Raw genomic sequence first — 17750 nt, 5'->3', positions numbered from 1 at the left:
CAGGAAGATTGTTCCCGATGTTGGGGAAGTCCAGAACAAGGTGTCACAGTTTAAGGATAAGGGGGAAGTCTTTTAGGACTGAGATGATAATTTTTTTTTTCACACAGAGAGTGGTGAATCTGTGGAATTCTCTGCCACAGAAAGTAGTTGAGGCCACAGTTCATTAGCTATATGTAAGCGGGCCCTTGTGGCTAAAGGATCAAGGGGTATGGAGAGAAGGCAGGTACAGGATACTGAGTTGGATGATCAGCCATGATCATATTTAATGGCGGTGCAGGCTCGAAGGGCCAAATGGCCTACTCCTGCACCTATTTTCTACGTTTCTATGTTTCTATCTAGCCTGTCCAATCCCTTAAGAATTTTATGTTTCTATAAGAAACCCTCTCATCCTTCTAAATTCCAGTGAATACAAGCCCAGTCGACCCATTCTTTATGTTCTATGTCATAGAGATGTACAGCACAGAAACAGGCCCTTCTGCCCACTGAGTCCATGCTGACCATCATTGTAACATTGTAAGTGTCCTTTATGTGGCCACTATTTGCATACCTTGGTCATGAAATTCCCAGAGATGTTATCAGGCAACTGAATCAAACTACCACAACCAGAGAGCAGTGTTGAACTACTATCTACCTCATTGGTGACCCTCGGACTATCCTTGATCAGACTTTGCTGGCTTTACCTTGCACTAAACGTTATACCCTTATCACGTATCTGTACACTGTAAACGGCTCGATTGTAATCAGGTTTTGTCTTTCCGCTGACTGGATAGAAGGCGACAAAAGCTTCGCACTGTACCTCGAAACACGTGGCAACAAACTGAACAAAACTAAAACATGTCACCGCATCCTTGTATAGATTTAGGTAAGAATAATCGGTTCCGAAATTGCTGGATTAATTTATCTGAGTGAAACTCGAGATAAAGAAAAGTAAATGCTCTTGAATTACAAGGTTGGTTCGATATCAAACCAAATGGGCCATTTCCACAGTTAAGACGTACGATCAGTCATTGGAATTGAAATGGTATCTAATAAAAAAAAATCAGGTAAAATTAAGTGCACTGATTTCCTGCTTCTCTCTATTTTCCACTTGAACTCTTTGTTTCAGTGTCCTCCCATATCATTATCTTCCCCCATCTCCTCCTCCTAATCCTTTGGGCTGAATTAGAAAATGGAAAGATTCATTCCACTCGCTGCGCTGATTTCCCCAAGCACCACTCTGCCTCACTTTTGACCCAAACTCGTAATTAAACATCTGGGCTGGTCAATCACATTCACCTTTTATCTGTTTTAAATGTTAATACCGGGTAGAGGCGCCTTTTAAAAATCAATACTTCCATGCTGTAAAATTTATTCTTTGTCGCCAATGTAATGTGTTCCACATCCTTAGACTTAAGTTAATCACGGCACTTTCACACTGAATATTACGCACGGCCTTAAGGGGCTGTCCCACTTGGCAGTCATTTGTGCCTCATTTACACGTCAAATGTAAAATGGGTCGACGTGTTGTGACGTGCGACGTCGGGCGCAAATCATCACATCAGCACGACTGTCTGGCGCTTGTGACGTCATTAGAATACCTTGCGGCACACAGCCCCATGCTTGGTTATGGACATAGAAACATAGAAATTAAACAGAGGAGTAGGCCATTTGGCCCTTAAGAGCCTGCACCGCCATTCAATATGACCATGGCTGATCATCCAACTCAGTATCCCGTACCTGCCTTCCTCTCCATACCCCCTGATCCCCTTAGCCACAAGGGCCACATCTAACTCCCTCTTAAATATAGCCAAGGAACTGGCCTCAACTACCCTCTGTGGCAGAGAGTTCCAGAGATTCACCACTCTCTTGCGCGAAAAAAGTTCTTCTCATCTCGGTTTTAAAGGATTTCCCCCTTATCCTTAAGCTGTGACCCCTTGTCCTGGACTTCCCTAACATCGAGAACAATCTTCCTGCATCTAGCCTGTCCAACCCCTTAAGAATTTTGTAAGTTTCTATAAGACGTTGACGCATGGTGACGTAAACGTGCGTCACCACGAGATACACGTGAGATGTCGGGACTCCAGCGTGCGTACCCACTGTGTCAGCGTGCCTATGCAATATGTCACGTAGGTGGCACGAGAGAATTTTGTATACACTACGGAATCCTGGAGCGCCGCGCGCCACCGCATGCGATTCCACGCCTCGCCATGCGCAATACGTGCGTAACCCACACGCACCCCACGCGTCGGCCTATTTTACATATCACGTGTAAATGAGGCGCAAATGACGGCCTAGTGGGACAGGCCACTTTAGTTTTGCACGGTTTATTTTGTTTTAGTGTAGTGTAGATGGCCCTTTGGCCCATCGAATCCAGGCCAACCAACGATCCCCATACATTTAAGGGCCTGTCCCACTCGGCGATTTTTTCGGCGACTGCCGGAGTCATTGACTGACATATCAGAGTCGCCGAAAGAATTTGAACATTTCAAAATCCAGCGGCGACAAAAAAAGTGTTGCGACATTCGAGGAAACGCCGCGCGTCAATGCCTCGTCACGCCGCGACTTTTCCCGGTTACCTGATACGTCAGTCAATGATGCCGGCAGTCGCCGAAAAAAAACTACCAAGTACTGAACACTGTCCTACACACACTGCGGGCACTTTACATTCACACTAAGCCAGTTATCCTCCAAACCTGGACGTCTTTGGAGTGTCGGAGAAAACCGGAGAAAACCCACGCGGTGACGGGAAAACGTGCAAACTCCGTACAGACAGCACCCATAGTCAGGATCGAACCCAGGTCTCTGGCGCCGTGAGGCAGCAACTCTACCGCTGTGCCACCCATAGTCATTTCTTTGTTGGCTTCCTCACCCCCTCACCACTCCTCGCCTTTTATTGCTGAGACAATAGACAATAGACAATAGGTGCAGGAGTAGGCCATTCGGCCCTTCGAGCCAGCACCGCCCTTCAATGTGATCATGGCTGATCATCCCCAATCAGTACCCCGTTCCTGCCTTCTCCCCATATCCCCTGACACCGCTATTTTTAAGAGCCCTATCTAGCTCTCTCTTGAAAGCATCCAGAGAACCGGCCTCCACCGCCCTCTGTGAGGCAGAGATTTCCACAGACTCACCACTCTCTGAGAAAAAGTGTTTCCTCGTCTCCGTTCTAAATGACTTACTCCTTATTCTTAAACTGTGTGTGTGGCCCCTGGTTCTGGACTCCCCCAACATCGGGAACATGTTCATACCCCTAACAATCTTAGGTGAAATATGTGTTGGCTGATCTAAGAGCAGGCGTTGACAAGAAACCAACATTCGTTTTTTAAAAATAATTTCCATCTGTTGGTGTCAAAGATAATAAAAGCAGGGGAATTAGGGATGATATTAATAGAGCTCTATCGTGATATTCTTGAAATCATACCATGTTTAGGCAATTAGAATTTAATTACTTCTGAAATCCAAGAATTACTTTTGAAAAGGTTATTTCTCATAACGTCATAAGTGATAGGAGCAGAATTAGGCCATTTGGCCCATCAAGGAATAGATCGGGTAGATGCACAGGGTTTCCTGCTCAGAGTCGTTGAATCGAGGACCAGAGGACACAGGTTTAAGGTGAAGGGGAAAAGAACACGTGGCAATAAACTAAACTGAACTAACTAACCGAAAGTTAACTAATGTTTTAAAATAACTTAGTTTAGTTTAGAGATACAGCGTGGAAACAGGCCCTTCAGCCCAACTTGCCCACACCGGCCAACATGTCCCAGCTATACTAGTCCCACCTGCCTGCGTTTGGTCCAAATCCCTCCAAACCTGTCCTATCCTTGTACCTGTCTAACTGTTTTTTAAACGTTGGGATAGTCCCAGCCTCAACTACCTCCTCTGGCAGCTTGTTCCATACACCCACCACCCTCTGTGTGGAAAGGTTACCCCTCAGACTCGTATTAAATCTTTTCCCCTTCACCTTAAACCTATGTCATGCATTTTGTTGTCTCTGTACTGTACACTGACAATGACAATTAAAATTGAATCTGAATCTGATGTCCTCTGGTCCTCGATTCCCCTACTCTGGGCAAGAGACTCTGTGCATCTACCCGGACTATTCCTCTCATGATTTTGTACACCTCTATGAGATCACCCCTCATCCTCCTGCGCTCCAAGGAATACTCATCCTCTCCCTGTAGCTCGGAGATGTTCAGAGGAAGGAACTGTGATGCCTCAAGAGAACGACGGGATCTTCAGGCACGGGTGTCAGATGAAACAGCAATTAATCAGCTTCCTCAAGCGTGGCAAGAAGCTCCCGGAGGGGATGAAAGGAAGAGGCAAAGAGAACAACAGTATATGGAATCAATGATCTCATAGACATCGGCCCACTCGTTAGTTTAGTTCAAAGTTTAGAGATACAGCGCGGAAACACAGGCCCTTTGGCCCACCGAGTCCGCACCGACTAGTGATCCCCGCACACTAACACTATCCTATAGACAATAGACAATAGGTGCAGGAGTAGGCCCTTTGGCCCTTCGAGCCAGCACCGCCATTCAATGTGATCATGGCTGATCATCCCCAATCAGTACCCCGTTCCTGTCTTCTCCCCATATCCCCTGATCGCTATTTCTAAGAGCCCTATCTAGCTCTCTCTTGAAAGCATCCAGAGAACCGGCCTCCACCACCCTCTGAGGCAGAGAATTCCACAGACTCACCACTCTCTGTGAGAAAAAGTTCCTCGTCTCCGTTCTAAATGGCTTACTCCTTATTCTTAAAGTTTCTACACACTAGGTTCTACACATATAATGTTATTCTACACATACAAGGAACAATTTACATTTACACCAAACCAATGAACCTACAAACCTGCACGCCTTTGGAGTGTGGGAGGAAACCGAAGATCTCGGTGAAAACCCACGCAGGTCACGGGGAGAAAGTACAAACTCCGTACAGACAGCACCCGTAGTCGGGATGGAACCCGGGTCTCTGGCGCTGTAAGGCAGCAACTCTACCGCTGCGCCACCGTGACTGCCCGTAAAGCCACCACTGGAGGCCAAAACATTAGCAGGCGGCAAATGATTTGGACTAAAACCCACGATGTTGAGAGCCGAGACAGCTCTCCCTAACCCGTTAATATTGATCAAATTTGCAAATTGTATTAATACTGTTGGAATTACAACTCAGAGAATTACAGAATTATTGGAATATAGACAGAGAGCATGCAAGCTGATAGCATCTGCATATATTTTTTAATCCATACAATTAATATTCATGTACATAAATGGTTCCCAGAGAGAAATGATTTCAGATTTTCGAGAGCTTGGATGTAAATTTCGAGACGTGGTGAGAAGTGATACTGGAATAATAAATCTCCCAACACATGCTACCTTGGTGACTGAAGAATTCCAAGAAGATAACAGATGATTAAGAAAGCCAGCTGCTGCTCAGCAATGTCTCTGAAAGAACTTAGAGTCATCGACTCATAGAGTGATACAGTGTGGAAACAGGCACTTCAGCCCAACTTGCCCACACTGGCCAACATGTCCCAGCTACACTAGTCTCACCTGCCCGCGTTTGGTCCATATCCCTCCAAACATGTCCTGTCCTTGTACCTAACCTTCTAACTGTTTATTAAATGTTGGGATAGTCCCGGCTTCAACTACCTCCTCTGGCATCTCGTTCCATACACCCACCACCCTTTGTGTGAAAAAGTCACCCCTCAGATTCCTATTAAATCTTGTCCCCTTCAGCTTGATCCTATGTCCTCGATTCACCTACACTTCTGTATCTTTTGCTCGATGGGAGAGGGGGGAAGAGGGAATGGCAGGGGTGAGACTGGTCCTTGATGATGCTGCTGGCCTTGCCGAGGCAGCGTGAGGTGTAGATGGAGTCAATGGAAGTGAGGTTGGTTTGTGCGATGGCCTGGGCTGCATCCACAATCCGCTGCGATCGGGGACTGGCGAGGATGGGATATCTTGGTCGGCATGCGCAAGATGGGCCGAATGGCCTGTTCCCATGCTGTATGGCTCAACAAAGTGAAATACCACTGATGTGTGTGCGTGATGCCATTCGTAAGGTTGTCAATGCCTCTCCTCAAGCAGTTTTATCCCATTATTATCATTTCCATGTTTTCTGACAAGGGAATAAATATATAATTCTTAGCATATAATTGATGTAGCTTCTTATAATGCATGCAGATAGTCTTATCAAATGTGTCAAGTGGAGAACTCAAAATTTACATTCCTGTATAATGAAGACAGACTAGTGACTTCTTCCTTATCACATATTTAGTGAATGCTTCTTACTGTAGGAATATTTGAACTGTACAAATGCCCAGACCATTCACAGTAATCTGGAGCTGCTATAGAACGAACTTCACACTGTCCATGTATAGTATATATTTAATATTGCCACATATCCGGCTGTGATGTGTACAAAGGAACTGCAGATTCAGCCCATTGAGTCTACACCTCCATATAATCATGGCTGATCTATCTCTCCTTTCTAAAGGGTTTACGAGTTTACCCAAGAGCTCTCCCGAGTTTAAGAAAAAAATCAAACTCGTGGTAAGTACGTAGAGTGTACGTCGGAGCTCGGGGCGTCTCTTAACGGCTTGTAACGGTAACGCTAACGGCAGGTACTCGGGAAACGCGGTAAGCTGGTGACGTTTTTTCAACAGTGTGAAAAATGTCCACGAGAGCCCCGAGTACCGACGAGCAGCTATTACCGTAATTCTCCGAGTTCGAATCAGGGGAAAACTCGGGAGAACTCTTGAATTACCTTGTACAGTGGGACAGCCCCTCAACTCCATTCTCCTGCCTCGACCCCGCAACCCCTGACACCCGCACTAATCAAGAATCTGTCCACCTGTCGAAGATAGACACAAAATGCTGGAGTAACTCAGTGGGACAGGCAGCGTCTCTGGAGGGAAGGAGTAGGTGATGTTTTGTATATTTATTTGTCGTTTAGTTTAGTTTAGTTTAGAGATACAGCGCGGAAACAGACCATTCGGCCCATCGAGTCCGCACCGACCAGCGATCCCCGCATATTAACACTATCCTACGCACACTAGGGCCAATTTATACTTATAACAAGCTAATTAACCTACAAACCTGTACATCTTTGGAGTGTGGGGGGAAACTGAAGATCTCAGACCAACGGGGTCACGGGGAGAACGTACAGATGGCACCCGTAGTTGGGATCGAACCCCGGTCTCTGGCGCTGCAAGCGCTGTAAGGCAGTGACTCTACCGCTGCGCCACGGAGTTGATGCATTTAACCAGCCTTTAATGCTGAAGCAAATTAAGCTTCAGATTGGAGATTGGCCCTTGTGGCTAAAGGGATCAGGGGGTATGGAGAGAAGGCAGGTACAGGATACTGAGTTGGATGATCAGCCATGATCATATTGGATGGCGGTGGAGGCTCAAAGGGCCGAATGGCCTCTACTCCTGCACCTATTTTCTATGTTTCTATGACTAGTCTGGGCGTCAGGAGTTATGGGGTTATGGGGAGAAGGCAGGAGAATGGAGGGAGAGATAGATCAACCATGATTGAATGGCGGAGTAGACTTAATGTGCCTTAATGTAGTCTTAAGGGGTTGGACAGGCTAGATGCAGGAAGATTATTCCCGATGTTGGGGAAAGTCCAGAACAAGGGGTCACACAGTTTAAGGATAAAGGGGAAATCATTTAGGACCGAGATGAGAAAATCATTTTTTACACAGAGAGTGGTGAATCTGTGGAATTCTCTGCCACAGAAGGTAGTTGAGGCCACACAGTTCATTGGCTATATTTAAGAGGGAGTTAGATGTGGCCCTTGTGGCTAAAGGGATCTCAGGGGTATGGAGAGAAGGCAGGGATGGGATACTGAGTTGGATGATCAGCCATGATCATATTGAATGGCGGTGCAGGCTCGAAGGGCCGAATGGCCTACTCCTGCACCTATTTTCTATGTTTCTATGTTTCTATGAATGGTCCAATTCTGCTCTGAGAACTCCTGCACCTATTCTCTGTGTCTCTCTATTTCTACGTGTCCACTTGGCCTCCAAGCCGTCTGTGGCCATGAATCCCACAGATTCACCACCCTCTGACTATGGGCCCCTCCAGCATGTTGTGTCTATCTTCGGGCATTGATAGCCGTGACCCTCACGGTCCTCTAAGATCAATGGACGAGATTACTTCTTCAATTTCAGCGGGTGGAGAGAAAGCTTGCCGAGATAAATGATATGCTCCACGCTGTATGGCCATTTGATATTACACCTGGATTTATGGCTGAAATTGGAGAATTATAATCCATATCAGGAAATATGAAAACACACAAACCCACAGCATTGAGTGATGTCCACTTTGGTTACAGCAGGCAAGGTAATTGCAAAATGGGTAGACAAAGCAACTCACCAGTAATAAAGACCTTGCCGCACACACAGATAAACGCTCAGGAATTCAATTTGTCCCCATAGACTATTTAGTTTTTGCAGTGACAGGAAATTCAAAACCATAATCTAGTTTTGTGTTTATCGAGTCTTATATTCAGTTGGAAGATTATTGAGCAGTGGAGATAGTTAAATGCTTTTGTCCCCATCAAGTGAATGGAAGTACTTTGCAACTTACAGAGTTTAAAGGGCCTGGTACACAAAAAAACTGGATACATAGAAACATAGAAACATAGAAATTAGTTGCAGGAGTAGGCCATTCGGCCCTTCGAGCCTGCACCGCCATTCAATATGATCATGGCTGATCATCCAACTCAGTATCCCGTACCTGCCTTCTCTCCATACCCCCTGATCCCCTTAGCCACAAGGGCCACATCTAACTCCCTCTTAAATATAGCCAATGAACTGTGGCCTCAACTACCCCCTGTGAGAGAGTTCCAGAGATTCACCACTCTCTGCGTGAAAAAAGTTCTTCTCATCTCGGTTTTAAAGGATTTCCCCCTTATCCTTAAGCTGTGAGCCCTTGTCCTGGACTTCCCCAACATCGGGAACAATCTTCCTGCATCTAGTCTGTCCAACCCCTTAAGAATTTTGTAAGTTTGGAGAAACTCAGCAGATGCAGCAGCATCTATGGAGGAAAGGAAATAGGCAACGTTTCGGGCCGAAACCCGGAAGGGTTTCGGCCTGAAACGTTGCCTATTTCCTTCAGTGTTTCGGCCTGAAAAGTTGCCTATTTCCCTCAGACTGATAGGGGGTGGGGTGGGGAGAAGAAAGGAAAAAGGAGGAGGAGCTCGAAGGTTGGGGGATGGGAGGAGACAGGAGGGGGGCTGAGGAAGGGGAGGAGACAGCAAAGGCTAACAGAATTGGGGAGAATTCAATGTTCATGCCCCCAGGATGCAGGCTCCCCAAACGGAATATGAGGTGCTGTTCCTCCAATTTCCGTTGCTGCTCGCTGTGGCCATGGAGGAGACCCAGGACAGAGAGGTCGGATACGGAGTGGGAGGGGGAGTTGAAGTGCTGAGCCACCGGGAGGTCAGGTTGGTTCTTGCGGACCGAGCGGAGGTGTTCGGCGAAACGATCGCCCAACCTCCGTCTATATCGGTCTCACCGATATAGATCAGCTGACATCTAGAGCAGCGGATGCAGTAGATGATGTTGGGGGAGATGCAGGTGAACCTCTGTCGCGCCTGGAACGACTGCTTGGGTCCTTGAATGGAGTCGAGGGGGGAGGTAAAGGGAAAAGTGTTGCATTTCTTGCGGTTGCAGGGGAAAGTGCCCGGGGAGGGGGTGGTACGGGAGGGACGGGAAGAATTGACAAGAGTCTAAAGGGCCTGTCCCACTTTGTCCCAATTGCCAGCGACTGTCATGGTCGTAGCAGGTCGACGAAAAACCGGGGTCATCCTACAGCAGCATCTACGTCAGGAGAAGTCACGCTGCGTTCAAATCTGCCTATCTACGTCCTCCACAGATGCTGCCTGACCCGATGAGTTCCTCCAGCACTTTGTCTTTCACTCAAGACTCCCGTACCTGCAGTTCCTTGTGTCGGCAGATTATCAGTCTCGGGAATCTTGCTTGGCAGATGAACGGCCCAACCAGCTGTTTTAATTCAGGGGGGGCACGGTGGTACAGCGGTAGAGTTGCCGCCTCACTGCGCCAGAGACCCCGGGTTCGACCCTGACTACGGGCGCTGTCTGTACGGAGTTTGCACGTTCTCCCCGTGACCAGCGTGGGTTTTCTCCGGGAGCTCCGGTTTCCTCCCACACGTACAGGTTTGCCGGCTAATCGGCTTTGGTAAAATTGTAAATCGTTCCTAGTGTGTGTTGGATAGTGTCGCTGTGCGGGGATCGCTGGTCGGCACGGACTCGCTGGGCCGAAGGGCCTGTTTCCGCGCTCCATCCCAAAACAATCAGCTATTCTCAGGAAGGTGAGAGCATTGTCAAGAAAAATCAAAGCACCTCGGTAAGCAGCTTGGTTTCCGCCCCTGCTAATGTGCTTCAGATGCTTGAGTTTTTGTGTCAACAGTGTACAGCGTTGCTCGATGTTGTTTGCTGTCCATGGAACTGATACCTGGAGCAAACACACTGTCTCCATGGCAACTATTGCATCCGGCATTTTCGCATTTGAGTTCACAGCTTAAGCAAATTTGCAGCATTTAAATCTTTGCAGCATTTACCTGGCCTCACTGCAAAGAAGCATAGAAACCTAGAAACATAGAAAATAGGTGCAAGAGCAGGCCATTCGGCCCTTCGAGCCAGCACCGCCATTCAATATGATCATGGCTGATCATCCAACTCAGTATCCCATCCCTGCCTTCTCTCCATCCCCCCTGATCCCTTTAGCCACAAGGGCCACATCTAACTCCCTCTTAAATATAGCCAATGAACTGTGTGGCCTCAACTACCTTCTGTGGCAGAGAATTCCACAGATTCACCACTCTCTGTGTGAAAAATGTTTTTCTCATCTCGGTCGTAAAAGATTTCCCCCTTATCCTTAAACTGTGTGACCCCTTGTTCTGGACTTCCCCAACATCGGGAACAATCTTCCTGCATCTAGCCTGTCCAACCCCTTAAGAATTTTGTAAGTTTCTATAAGATCCCCCCTCAATCTTCTAAATTCTAGCGAGTACAAGCCGAGAACATAGTCTCGACCCATCTATATGTTCATATGACATATTTCCTTTGATTTATCTGTGGGTGCGGCAGCATCTATGGAGCGAAGGAAATAGGCAACGTTTCGGCCCGAAACCCTGAAGGAAATAGGCAACGTTTGGCAATTTTGCCTATTTCTTTGCCTATTTCCTTCGCTCCATAAATGCCGGGTGCAGCAGCATCTATGGAGCGAAGGAAATAGGCAACGTTTCGGGTCGAAACCCTGAAGGAAATAGGCAACGTTTCGGGTCGAAACCCTTCCGGGTTTCGGCCCGAAACGTTGCCTATTTCCTTCGCTCCATAGATGCTGCTGCACCCGCTGAGTTTCTCCAGCATTTTTGTCTACCTTCGATTTTCCAGCATCTGCAGTTTCTTATCTTACACCTTTTCAACATTGTTAATAAACGATTAAGTTATTGGGGTGGTTATTATCTGTTTTTGTCCGTTTATGACGTTGGTTATTTATCTTTACTGTTTGTGTTTCCAGATATGGGCGACTATTTTCGTGTCGTTACGTGATCGCTTGAACAAGCAGTTTGAGTTCAGTTTGTTTTTTGGCATGGCCAGCAAACTCGAGAAAAACGTGAGTTATATTTTGCTTAAACCAGATATCAGAGAAATATATTATGTTTGCCTTATGAACTTTAAGTTGATGAAAGAGAAAGCAAGATATGTCATCATTTTTATGTAGGGGTTGTCTGAGACCCTGTGAAACTCACTTCAAGGGTCCCACAAGGGCAACACTGGCCTGAGAGCAGAGGTCGTAGCCTCAGGATTAAAGGGCGCTCTTTTAGAAAGGAGGTGAGGAGGAGCTTGTTGAGTCAGAGGGTAGTTAATCTGTGGTAGACAAAAATGCTGGAGAAACTCAGCGGGTGGAGCAGCATCTATGGAGCGAAGGAAATAGGCAACGTTTCGGGCCGAAACCCTTCTTCAGACTGGATGGGGGGTGGGGAGAGGAAAGGAAAAAGGAGGAGGGGGGATGGGAGGAGGAGCCCGGGCGCTAAGGAAGGGGAGGAGACAGCAAGGGCTAACAAAATTGGGTGAATTCAATGTTCATGCCCGCTGGATGCAGACTCCCCAAGCGGAATATGAGGTGCTGTTCCTCCAATTTCCGGTGTTGCTCGCTCTGGCCATGGAGGAGACCCAGGACAGAGAGGTCGGATTGGGAATGGGAGAGGGAGTTGAAGTGCTGAGCCACCGGGAGGTCAGGTTGGTTCTTGCGGACCGAGCGGAGGTGTTCGGCGAAACGATCGCCCAACCTCCGCTTGGTCTCACCGATACAGATCAGCTGACATCTAGAGTTAATCTGTGGAACTCATTGCCACAGAGGGCTGTGGAGGCCAAGTCAGTGGATATTTTTAAGGCAGATATCGACGAGTTCTTGATTAGAACGGGTGTCAAGGGTTGTGGGGAGAATGGGACGAGGAGGCAGAGATCAGCCGTGATTGAATGGCGGAGTGGATCCGATGGGCCGAATGGCCTCATTCTACTCCTATAAGTTGTGAAGTGAATAAGCCCTTCAGTGAATAAGCTGTACTCTATCCTACACACCAGTTTTACAGTAACCAATTTTATATGAAACATTCCTCCATTCAATGCTAACCTTCACCCACTGGGGCCAATTTCCAATTAGACCTAGCCAATTGTCCTACAAACCTGTACGTCTTCAGAATGTAGGAGACAAGTATTGCGGGATTATCGGATTGTACTGAAGTTGGAACTCTTGAAGGTTTAGCTTAGAGGTACAGCGTGGGAACAGGCCCTTCTGCCCATCGAGTCCCTGCCGACCATCGATCAACCCGCTAGTTCTATGTTATCCCACTTCCTCGTCCCCTCCCTACACACTAGGGGTCAGTAACCCGCAAACCCGCATGCCTTTGGGATGTGGGAGGAAACCGGAGCACCCCAGGGTCACAGGGAGAACGTGCAAACTCCACACAGGCAGCACCCGAGGTCAGGATCAAAGTATCAAAGGTATTTTATTGGTCACATTCACATACACTGAGGTGTAATGAAGTGGAATGCTTTTTGCCATTTTGCAGCACACAGAAAAAGAATACAGACATAACACCAATGAGAGTCTTAAACACAAGGAACATCCCCGCACAATGGCAGCAGCATCCACGGAGCGAAGGAAATAGGCAACGTTTCGGGACGAAACCCTTGCGGGTTTCGTCACGAAACGTTGCCTATTTCCTTCAGGGTTTCGGCCCGAAACGTTGCCTATTTCCCTCGCTCCATAGATGCTGCTGCACCCGCTGAGTTTCTCCAGCTTTTTTGTGTACCTTCGATTCTCCAGCATCTGCAGTTCCTTTTTAAATACCAAGTATCTTGGCGCCAAATTGCAAAATGATCTGCGTTGGAATGGTCAGACTCATCGTGCAACGGTGAAAGCAACAGGTGTCCTAAACTTCTCTGAGGCACAACTTTCATCATTGTTCAACTTCTGGCAAGGAGAAGCTATACTTCACCCTCGCTAGACCTCGTTTGGACTACGCAGTTGCAGCATGGGACCCATACGCAAATAAAAACATTTCTTCCATCGAACGTGTCCAAAGACAGGCAGCTCGATTTGTTACTAACACAGAGAGAGAAGCGAGTGTCACCAAACTTCTGAATTCACTGGTCGGGGTGGAACCCTCTCCAAGACAGATAGACGTGAAGCTCACCGTTTGACCTTAACGTTTTTACAAAATGTTAAATGGTCAGCTCGACATAGACTACAAGACCTACACCAAACCCAAACCAATTAGGAGCAGACGAGGGCATTCGATCCAATTTGTGATCCCAGCTACAAAGACAGATGTGTACAGCAATTCGTTCTTCCCCCGCACACACAATGAAAGCATGGAATAATCTCCACCCAACTATAGTTACCCAACCAGACGCAACTACATTTAAAGTAGCTCTTTCTTCCCAATAACCCTTTCTGGCTTAAGCCCTCCCTTCACCACCTCCACAGTTTAAATTCCATTTGGAATGTTTTGGAGGACCAAGAAACCAAGAAACCAAGACAATAGGTGCAGGAGTTGGCCACATCCTGCACCCATTGTCTATTGTAACAATTCCGCGATTCTACAATTTATCTTCTCGGAAAACAACGGACTTTCCGGGAATTGTACTGCGCTGATTTTGTGCCTTGGAGATCTGTGCCCTTAATAATGCCCCTGTCCCATTTAGGAAACCTGAACGGAAACCTCTGGAGACTTTGCGCCCCGCCCAGGGTTTCCGTGCGGTTCCCGGAGGTTTTTGTCAGTCTCCCTACCTGCTTCCACCACCTGCAACCTCCGGCAACCACCTGCAACCTCCGGGAACCGCACGGAAACCTTGGGTGGGGCGCAAAGTCTCCAGAGGTTTCCGTTCAGGTTTCCTAAGTGGGACAGAGGCATCCCAGAATGGTTAATTGAGATTAAATGGTTAATTGTGCCAAGCTGTTCTGTGACCTTAGCCAGAATGGTGAACCCGGAGGCCCCGGATGGATTTTAACGCGTTCTAAGGGTAACGATCAGAGGTGGTAAACACCAGTTGATTTGCTGAAAGGGATTTTGAAGGTCAGAGCCAGCGACGGAGAAGTTCTTGACAATTCCATTTCAATCTTCACCAAGTTTAATCAAGGCTCGGGAAAGAGTCAGTGCAATTAATCCATGTTCGGTTGATACAAAGTGGAGAATAATAGAGTCTGTCACGGTTTTTATGTTCTCGGTAAACTGATTCTGACAATTGGGTAGGATTTAAGCAGGGTTAAAATTGAAAGGGAGAGAGATAAGGCTCTGATATATATACACAAATGTGACTCTTGGAAGCTTAAGGGGGTGATTGCAGAAAGTGAAGTCGGTGTCTATGAAGGGGGAAGCTAACAGCTTGGAAACTCATTGTAAGGCAATGCTGTCCCTCATCGCTGAAGCCCCCACCATCGATATCCAGGGGTCTGAAGAAGGGTCTCAATCTGAAACGTCACCCAGAGATGCTGCCTGTTACTCCAGCATTCTGTGTCTATCTTTGGTTTAAACCAGCATCTGCAGTTCCCTCCTACACAGTGTCCAAAGGGGTCACTCACTGACCAAGGGTCAGCAGCATCAATAATATGGCCACACAAATGGGTCAAACTCACGGAAGGTAGACACACAATGCTGGAGGAACTCAGCGGGACAGGCAGCATCTCTGGAGAGAGGGAATGGGTGACGTTTCAGGTCGAGACCCTTATGCCCCTGTCCCACTTAAGAAACCTGAACGGAAACCTCTGGAGACTTTGCGTCCGGCCCAAGGTTTCCGTGCGGTTCCCGGAGGTTTTTTTGTCAGTCTCCCTACCTGCCTCCACTACCTGCAACCTCCGGCAACCACCTGCAACCTCCGGGAACCGCACGGAAACCTTGGGTGGGGCGCAAAGTCTCCAGAGGTTTCCGTTCAAGTTTCCTAAGTGGGACAGACAGGGGCATAACTCACCACCCAGATGAAGCCCAGTGCCTTTATCTATACCTCACGCTGCCTCGGCAAGGCCAGCAGTGTAATCAAGGAGCAGACTCACCCTGGTGACTCCCTCTTCTCCCCTCTCCCGTCTGGCAAGAGGTACAGAACGCACACCACCACATACAGAGACAGTTTCTTCCCAGCTGTTATCAGGCATCTGAATCAAGTCAAGTCAAAAGTCAAAGTAACTTTATGGTCAATTCAATTATGCAACACTAGTTACACAGAGGATCGAAATTACGTTTCCCCATACTCCAAATGTGCAAGTAATATTAAAAACACAGACAGACAACATATCAATAAAAATAGACAATAGACATACATTATTTAAAATATTAAAATATTCACAGTATGCCAAAATCTAGCAAAACCTTTGAGGTATTTTAAACAGGGTGCAACAATGAAAGGTGCAATATAGAAAAAGTACAAATTCCGTACAGGAGATATTGAGCCAAAGTTATTTTCACAGTTTGTTTGCCTTTGTTTGGGTACTGTTCATGGAATTTACTTAAGTGTGTTGAGGAGTCTGATGGCCTGAGGGAAAAAGCTGTTTTTGAATCTGGTGGTTTTGCTCCGCATGCTGCGGTAGCGCTTGCCGGAAGGTAGGAGGGTGAACAGTTTGTGTGCTGGGTGGGTGGTGTCTTTGATGATATTGCTTGCTTTCTTGCGACAGCGAGAAGGGTATAGGTCCTGGATTGCTGGTTGGGGTGATCTGGTGATCTTCTCCGCTGTCCTACCACAACCTGAGAGCAGTCCTGAACTACTATCTACCTCATCGGGGAAACCTTTGATCGGACTTTGCGGGCTTTACCTTGCACTAAACCACATTCCCTGATCATGTTAGTGGCTCTCAATCACATTCCCTCTTTCCATTCCTGTTCTTGTCAGCTTTTTCTCCCCCACAATTTCAACAACAGAAACCATCGCACCTGCAGAATCATTTGGAAGGAGGACAAAAATGCTGGAGAAACTCAGCGGGTGAGGCAGCATCTATGGAGCGGAGGAAATAGGCAACGTTTCGGGTCGAGACCCTTCTTCGCTGCAGAATCATTTAGTCAGTGCCCAGTGGTGCAATGAATCCGAAGCAATGCATTGAAACATTCTGTTGAGCCAGTGTTGGTTTCCACTTTAAATGAATTTCATGCAAAATTCAAGGGTTCAATGGAATATCTTCCGACAGCTGCCTCCTTTATTGTGAGTGTGTGAAAAAAAGTCTGTGTGTCTAATCCCACGAGACAGCATATATAGAGTTGCCAACGAGTTATCAATGGGATTCTGATAATGGGATTATTCCACCTTGTTATTCTCACTGATGCGGGCACCCATCTGTGCTTCAATACCTAAAGTAGCATCGAAATACCTTCGGTGGATTTCGGAGCAAGAATAAACAATAATTTACATTTGCTTCAAGCTCTGCCAATCCAGCTGTTTTCAAGCGGGAGACGGCTGTTTTTTTTTTTTTAATTGCCCGGGAATATTTTAGCAATTCACCTTCTCGTGACTAACGGGAGGATTTGCGGGCGAGGGCAGTGACGAACGGCATCTTGCTCGTCCGGGGTGGGCACCAGTAAGTCGGGCCTAGTGTTGCCAACTTTCCCCACTCCCAAATAAGGTTAAAATAAGGGACAAATTCCCGACGGCAATCCGTGGCTGGGCGGGTGAATGATGAGTTGCCCCGGGTGCTGGACTGCACACAAGGTCCAGCCGGCGGGGCCAGCTGTGAGGAGGTTTGACCCGGGACCGCCCCCCATCCCAAAATTAAGCTCATAGAAAACATAGAAACATAGAAACATAGAAATTAGGTGCAGGAGTAGGCCATTCGGCCCTTCGAGCCTGCACCGCCATTCAATATGATCATGGCTGATCATCCAACTCAGTATCCCGTACCTGCCTTCTCTCCATACCCCCTGATCCCCTTAGCCACAAGGGCCACATCTAACTCCCTCTTAAATATAGCCAATGAACTGTGGCCTCAACTACCCTCTGTGGCAGAGAGTTCCAGAGATTCACCACTCTCTGTGTGAAAAAAGTTCTTCTCATCTCGGTTTTAAAGGATTTCCCCCTTATCCTTAAGCTGTGACCCCTTGTCCTTGACTTCCCCAAAATCGGGAACAATCTTCCTGCATCTAGCCTGTCCAACCCCTTAAGAATTTTGTAAGTTTCTATAAGATCCCCCCTCAATCTTCTAAATTCTAGAGAGTATAAACCAAGTCTATCCAGTCTTTCTTCATAAGACAGTCCTGA

General features: G+C 47.2%; 1 protein-coding gene across 1 annotated transcript in view; it reads left to right on the top strand.

Annotated features, from left to right (window-relative positions):
* The window catches only part of fam219b (family with sequence similarity 219 member B), a 142109-nt gene extending 130488 nt beyond the window's left edge, over nt 1–11621 (top strand). Inside the window, exon 8 of the transcript XR_008726271.1 lies at nt 11527–11621. The gene's annotated coding sequence lies outside the window, so the exon portion shown is untranslated. The remainder of the gene's footprint in view (nt 1–11526) is intronic.
* The last annotated feature ends 6129 nt before the right edge of the window (nt 11622–17750 follow it).

Source organism: Leucoraja erinacea, chromosome 36 (assembly GCF_028641065.1).
Source record: "Leucoraja erinacea ecotype New England chromosome 36, Leri_hhj_1, whole genome shotgun sequence".
Classification (NCBI taxonomy): domain Eukaryota; kingdom Metazoa; phylum Chordata; class Chondrichthyes; order Rajiformes; family Rajidae; genus Leucoraja; species Leucoraja erinaceus.
Note: the sequence above shows the minus strand (reverse complement) of the source record. Positions and strands in the feature narration are given on the sequence as shown.